We start from the raw sequence: 7,515 nt of genomic DNA, 5'->3' as shown, positions 1-7,515 counted from the left end.
TGATGATGATAATGATGAGGATGATGTCTTCGAAAAATCATTTTTTTTTTCTAGACTCGAGAAGCATTTTTGATTTTGGAATCTGTCATTGGAAATCCAGAGGTAGCTGGCCTGTTATTCTGAGATCCCTGACAAACAGTCTTGCACAGCTTCAAAACACACCCAGCAAAGCACCTTCCCTGTGGAGCAAGCTTTCCAGCAGCACGTGAAAAGCAGGAAGTCTCCATCATTAGGAAATTACAAGAGACGAAAACATGGAACTCTTGACAGGTTTTAATGGCAACTTTAAAGTGTGCTCTTTTAAGGTCTGTGGCCGCTGGCCCAAAAACAGACACGCAGATCAATGGGACAGAATAGAGAACCCAGAAATGGGCCCACAAACATATGGCCAACTAATCCTTGACAAAGCAGGAAAGAACATCCAATGGGATAAACACAGTCTCTTCAGCAAATGATGCTGGGAAAACTGGACAGCGACATGCAGAAGAATGAACCTGGACCATTTTCTTACACCATACACAAAAATAAACTCAAAATGGATGAAAGACCTAAACGTAAGACAGGAAGCCATCAAAATCCTCGAGGAGAAAGCAGGCAGCAACCTCTTTGACCTCGGCCACAGCAACTTCTTATTCAACAGGTCTCCGGAGGCAAGAGAAACAAAAGCAAAAATGAATTATTGGGACCTCATCAAAATAAAAGGCTTCTGCATGGCGAAGGAAACAATCAGCAAAACTAAAAGGCAAACGATGGAATGGGAGAAGATATTTGCAAACGACATATGAGATAAAGGGTTAGTATCCAAAATCTATACAGAACTTATAACTCAACACCCAAAAAACAATCCAATGAAGAAATGGGCAAAAGACATGAATAGACACTTCTCCAAAGAAGACATCCAGATGGCCAACTGACACATGAAAAAATGCTCCACATCACTCATCATCAGGGAAATAGAAATCAAAACCACAATGAGATACCACCTTACACCTGTCAGAATGGCTAACATTAACAACTCAAGCAACAACAGATGTTGACGAGCGTGCAGAGAAAGAGGATCTCTTTTGCATTGTTGGTGGCAATGCAAGCTGGTGCAGCCACTCCAGAAAACAGTATGGAGGTTGCTCAAAAAACTAAAAATAGAACTACCCTACGACCTAGCCATTGCACTACTAGACATTTATCCATGGGATACAGGTGTGCTGTTTTGAAGGGACACATGCACCCCCATGTTTATAGCAGCGCTATCGACAATAGCCAAAGTATGGAAAGAGCCCAAATGTCCACCGATGGCAGAACGGATAAAGATGTGGGATGTGTGTGTGTGTGTGTGTGTATACACACACACACACACACACACACACACACTGGAGAATTACTCAGCGATCAAAAAGAATGAAATCTTGCCATTTGCAGCAATGTGGATGGAACTCGAGGGTATTATGCTGAGCGAAATTAGTCAGAGACAGACAAATATCATATGACTTCACTCATATGAGGACTTTAAGAACCAAAACAGAGGCACATAAGGGAAGGGAAGCAAAAACAATATAAAAACAGGGAGGGGGACAAAACCTAACAGGCTCTTAACTATGGAGAACAAACAGGGTTGCTGGAGGGGTTCTGGGAGGGGGGAGGGGCTAAATGGCTAAGGAGCATTAAGGAATCAACTCCTGCTGGGCACATCCGCCGCAGATGCGCGGAAAGACGCAGCTAGTGATAGCCACCTTCTAAAAAGAAGGCCTTACCTCCTATTTCTAAATTAAAGTGACAAATCCTTGAGAAAATCTTAGCGCGCGCAGGGCAGCCTGTCCTGACATCAGGCAACTAGGACAAACTGAAAGGAAACGGAGCCGCGTCGGAGTCCGGCCACGACCGCTGGCCCCTCCCGGCAGCAGCGGAACCGGGCGAACGTTCAAGGGCTCGCACGAAGGGCACCGGGACCGCGCCCCCCGACAGCCCTCGCTCTGCGTGGCAGGAAAGTTTTGAGGCGTCCTTCCCAGACTTTCGGGAGACTTGCAGCAATTTTGGAGACTCTCTGGCTCCAGCAGCCTCTGAATTCTGAATGGGAGGGAGCCCCAGCGGCTCCCCGCCCCCCCCGGCCCGCCGGGCTTTGGCGCCAGAGCGCCCCCCCACCCCCTTCCACCCCTCCCCACCTCCCCACCTCCCCACCTCCGGCGGAGGCCAGAGCGCAGCGGGTTCAATCCGCCCGGCGGGGGCGCCCAACTCCGGGCGTGGCGCCCTCGCCTCCCGCTGCGGCCGCAAGGTCCGGCCTCGGGCCCCCCACCACCCCACCCCACCCCACCCCCCCGTCCCCCGCGGCCTCGCTACCCCGGAGCTGATCCGGTCGACGGCACAAAGTGGCGGCGGCGGGAGCCTGGGAGCGCTGCTCGCCGGGGGCTCCCCCGCGCGCCCCTCCGTGCCGCCTGCGAGCGACGCCCACCTGTCTGCCCAGACACCGCCCTTTCCAAGGAAAGACCCTTGTAGCCCGAAAGGTGACGAGGCCCCAGCCACGGCGCCGCCGGGCACCTGGGCGCGCACCCTGCTCTAGATTGCGTGGCCGGAGGGGCAGCTGCCTGGGAATCCCCGAAGGCAGGGCGCGCTCGGGGCGGTGCCGGCTGCAACCGGGACCCGGCCGCGCAGGCCGCCTGCAGCCGGGAGAGGCGCCGAGCAGCTCCACCCAGCCAACCTAGCGCCTTTTAGGTACAGCTGGGGCAAGCTTGCCCTAGGGACCGCGTCGGGGGTGTCCGAGAGGGCGCGGCGGCTGGGTGCGCACCGCATCAGCAAACTTAACCCGACGGGTCTGGGAGCAAGATGGATCGGAGGGAGATTTCACTCCCCCGGTGCTGGAAGAAGTTGGCGAATGGCGGGAGAGCTGTGGTCGGACCTTAAATTCCCAGGACGGGTCCCAGACACATGGTCTGAGCGAGTGGGACAAAGCTGCCTAGTAGGGTTCAAGGAGTTGGGGGTTGGGGAGCAGGGAGAGAAAGTGTAGAGGAGGTTAGACTCGGAAGGAAAAAGAATCCCAGAGCTCAGAGGTTGGGTAAAAGTTGTATCTGGCCCCAAGTAAAACCCAGAAACCCAGGTGTGGTTTTAAACTGTATCCTGGCCGACGCCACCGACAGAGGCGGGGAAACGCTGAGTTTGTAGGCTCTTGTAGCACTGATGTTGAACTTGTTCTTAAGTTGGTTAATAATTCTAACGCAAGGCAAGTTGCTTGAGAGATTTACACCTCTCCATACCTAAGACCGAGATACGCCCCGTGTTCCCAAGGATGGACAGACAGGTAAACGCTGGGGCTCTCAGTTTTTCATAAAGACAAAGATGAATAATTGCGGATTGGAAAGTCAGCCTCCAAACCCTGCCTCAAATACAGGCACACAATTCCCCAGTCACTGGTTCCCAAAGGGGCTTTGAACGTGCACTAGCATCCGCTGGGAGGGCTGGTTACAATACCGATTTCAGGGCCCTCAGAATTTTCCGCAGAACAAAAGGGGTGCCTAAGAATTCGCATTTCTACTAATAAGTTCCCAGATGGTGTTGATCTTGCTGTTCTCTAGACCACACTGCCCTGAGCCATTGGTTCTCAAATTTGGCTGAACAGTGCAATCGCTTGGGATATTTTAAAAAATATTTCTGCTTGGGACCTAACCCCCCCCCCCAATTCTAACTCCATTGATCAGGTGCATCAGGATTTTCAGTCTCTTTAGGTGATTCCAATATAGATCGAAGTTTGAATACCGCTCCCCTAAGTCATTTATTGCCCCAAGACAGCTTGTTTTGGGGGGTGCGGGGTGGAGAGGACAAGGACCTTTTCTTACCCTGCTCTTGGAGATTCTGCCAGCATTGGATCTAACTTCCCAGTCCTGGGAAAGAAAAGTCCCTCCCCTTCCCATGTGGACTGTTTTTATCAACCATACAGGAATTATAAAGGATGGAACAATTCCCCCAAGGCCTTAAAAATGCATAGGATACTTTAACATTGATCATTCTGCCTGCCGGGGCTCAGGGATATCCCATGAGGAGCCAAAGTGATCTCTCAGGGTTAGTGATTGCTAGCTTTTCAGACTAACATCGTGGAGACCAAGAGTCCCAAATCCAAGTGCCTGTGGACACAAATTCACCAAATGGTGCCCTGCTACATTAATGTGGGCTGCAGCGGAAATCACTCCCTTGACTAGGAGAGTGGGAGTTGGAGGAGTGGTATTGGACTTGAGGATCACCTTCGCACAAGCCCAAACTCTGCATTGTATTAATAAGTCGTGAATTACTGATAGAAGACTGGAAAAGTCTTCGCGTCGGAAGGGAAATGGGGAGGGTGGGGTGACAGTGGGAAAGGTTGCTCTTTTTGCCCTTCCGAGGGTGACACAAGAGGCAGGGACACCTCCACCCCAGAGGAAGCCCCCAGAGGTACTCCGCTGGACACAGATGGGTTTGGTTGCCTGAAGGGTTTCCCATCTCCCTCTAGACAAGCCAGGAATGGAGATAATCCAAAAGGACTGGATGCCCACAGGGATTGCTTATAACTTCCCAACACTTCCCTCCCCCCGCCCCCCTCCCTCCCAACCCTGCCCACTTTCCAGACCATTTGGTCAATATTGCCAGAGCATCCTTAAGGACACCCTCTTCAGCGACGAATTGGGGGGGGGGGAGACACCATGGGGATTAGAGGGAGCAAAACCCTCCCCCACTGGTTAGGAATTACTGAAGACTATCTTGTGGGCCCTTCCGTGCCCCAACAGGGAGGGAAATCAAGATGGACCTCCTAGTTTCCAAGAACTCACTGTTTTCCCTTTCTGCCCATCTGTGGGGGTTGGGGGGTACGGCATCGTCGGAGACCCCAGAAAAGAAGGCATCCGGTTGGAGACTGCAAATGAGTGGATTCCAAAGAGCAAAGAGAGATTTGATGCTCTGTGGAACCCAGTCCTGGGCAGGGCTCCCCTGTCACACTTGGGGGCCAGCACTGGGGCTACCGTCTGTCTCTCTCGGCCTGGAGAGACCCTGCCTGTCCTAGCGATTTACTCTGGAAGAGTTGGGAGAGTTCCCCCTTCCCTTTGCTCTCCCTGCTCCCCCCACCCCCAAGCGCGCATACCTACGCGAGAGCGCGCGAACACACACACACACACACACACACACACACACACACACACACCACACCTCGCGGTTCTTCGCTAGGGTTTCCCTCCAGGGCAGATTACTTTATGACAGGGTGTGATAAGTGGTGATTTTGTTCCTCTTTTGATGGCAGGATTGCTTTGTAAACAGAAGCGCAAACTCGTTCCGATAGTGGTTCCGCACCGCTGAGCGGCGGCCGCCCTGGCACAGCGGGCGGCGGAGGCTGCCACTGCACCTGTCGCCTGGGGCCTGGAGGAACCGGGGCCACGCGTGGAGGGGTCACAGGCCTATGGCCTCCAGGGCATGTCTAGGGTTTTGGCCCCTGCGCCACCTGTCTTACTGCCCCCTTGGGGCCTTCTGTACCCACTGCTCCAAGAATTCCCAGTTCCGAGTGCAAGCCTTGGAGGCGCTTAGGTGAGCACACCTCAGGGTCACAGTTCCTCTCTTCTGCACTCTCCTTGGGCGCCTTTGGTAAGAGGTTTGGCTTCTTTCTTCTGTAGTGACCGGTAACCCTATTCCTTTGCCCTAATCCAGTGGGAGAGTTGAGAGGGCTTTGGGGTGCTGGAGGAATCCCTGGAGGGTCCTGGCATGCCACGTCACTGCTCAACTCCCCTCGCTTCCTCCTCTGAGTAGTCAAACCTTCTCCCGTCCCTGCTCCGATCCTGGGGGCCAGTTTACTGCAGAGAGGGGCCCAAGAATGGCCCAGAGTTGACAGGCTCTGTCAGGCCCAAGGGCCAGAAAGAAAAGCCTCTGCAGAGGAAGAGGCACCAGGCACAATGAGCGGTCACTCAATCTGTCCCCAATAATCCCCGACCCCTCTAAGGGAGAAGCAAGCTGAGAAACCACAAGGTTGAAATCCTGAGTCAACCCATTGCTCAGATTTAAGTTTCAGTTTCTAAGTGCCTTAAGAAGCCTCCAATGCGGGGAGGGGAACGCTGCGGGGGGAGGGGGTGGCACTTAATGGTGATTGGAAAAAAAGGTGAGTAAGCATCCTCAAAGTTTTGGGGTGGGGAGGAATGCAGTTCAAGCAAAGCTTGACCCTAAGGGAAAGATCCTTCCCGCTGCAACTTGGGAACTCATGAAGTTGGGTGGCAATTTACAGGGTAGGAATAGATTCCACCAGGATATCCCCGGACACCAGGGACCTCAGAGAGCCTGAGCTCAGTATTACCTGAAGCTAGGAGGTTGGCGCAATCTGACACCAAATCTTCCAGCCCTTTCCCGCAGCTCCCAACGCCTCACTGAGCCGCGCACTGAAAAGTTTGCCATTGGGCCGAGAATCCCAGGACCTGTCAGCTGTGGAACCTGCTTTTCGGTGGTGGCGGCTGAGCAGGGAGAGGGGAGGATAATTCCTGCTGATCTCCCTTCCCTCGACCCAGTAAAAAAAAAAAAAAAAAAAAAGTCCCACTTTTCTCTGGTTGCCCGGAGGCCGGAGGCCACAGCTCTGGAGGCTGCAGGCTGCTAAGGTGCTGAGGTGGGTCGCCAAGAGCAGTCAGTGGCCTTGGGACAGCCCTGGCACTGGGTGCAGCTGGATCACTAGGGTGGCTGACTGGAGCCTAAGTTTGGGGTGAAGTTGGGAGGTGTCGCCCCTGCCCGCGCCCCACCCCCCACCCCATGGCTCCCTCCTGCAGGTGGCAAAGTCAGGATGATGCGGGGCTAGGGAGGAGGTCGAGGTGGGGAAAGGCCCTGAGGGGAGAATCGGGAGCCACGGGGAGGGCCCGCTCCTGGGGAAGAGGAAGATTCCGCGGAGGGAGTCCCAGGAGGTGCAGTTGACCACGAGGTCTGACTGCGGGGCGCCTAAGGAAGGAACAAAGGAGTTGACCCCACCTAGAAGGAACCAGGCTCGGGTAACTATCAGGGTGGGGGGTGGGGCGGAGTAGACCGTCCTTGACGAGGCTCAGCAGCCTTCCCTGAGAGCGCATCTTGGGCTAGCGCTGTGCTGAGCGCTTGACGCACACACTCCTCTAGTGAACTCTCACAACAAATTACCCATTCTACAAATGAGTAAAACTGAGGTTCAGACAAACTCAGCAACTTGCCTTAGAGCACTCAGCCTGTTGACTGTAAATGACCGAGCTGAGTTCGGAACCCAAGTGGTCATACTCCAAAGCTAACTTCTAGCTCGCGGCCGCTTCCGGATTGCCCCTTCTCTCCCCTCTCCCCCCACCCCGATCCCAGCCACAGCCCCGCTCATCTGAACAGACACCTTCATGCCCAAGGCCTGGGCCGCTTCGCTTCCAAATCTTTCTGTCCGCTCCCATCCAACCCAGAGCGGCGGCTTGCCTTCGCGCTCAAGTGCACTGTTGCCTTCTCTTTCCCCGCACAAGCCCTGCCACGTCCCCTCCCCCCCCCCCCCCCCCCCGCCAAAGGTACCAAAGTTAGAGACTAGAGGCGCCCCAC

This window comes from Acinonyx jubatus, chromosome B2 (genome assembly GCF_027475565.1).
Source record: "Acinonyx jubatus isolate Ajub_Pintada_27869175 chromosome B2, VMU_Ajub_asm_v1.0, whole genome shotgun sequence".
Lineage (NCBI taxonomy): Eukaryota > Metazoa > Chordata > Mammalia > Carnivora > Felidae > Acinonyx > Acinonyx jubatus.
This window is presented reverse-complemented; position numbering follows the sequence as displayed.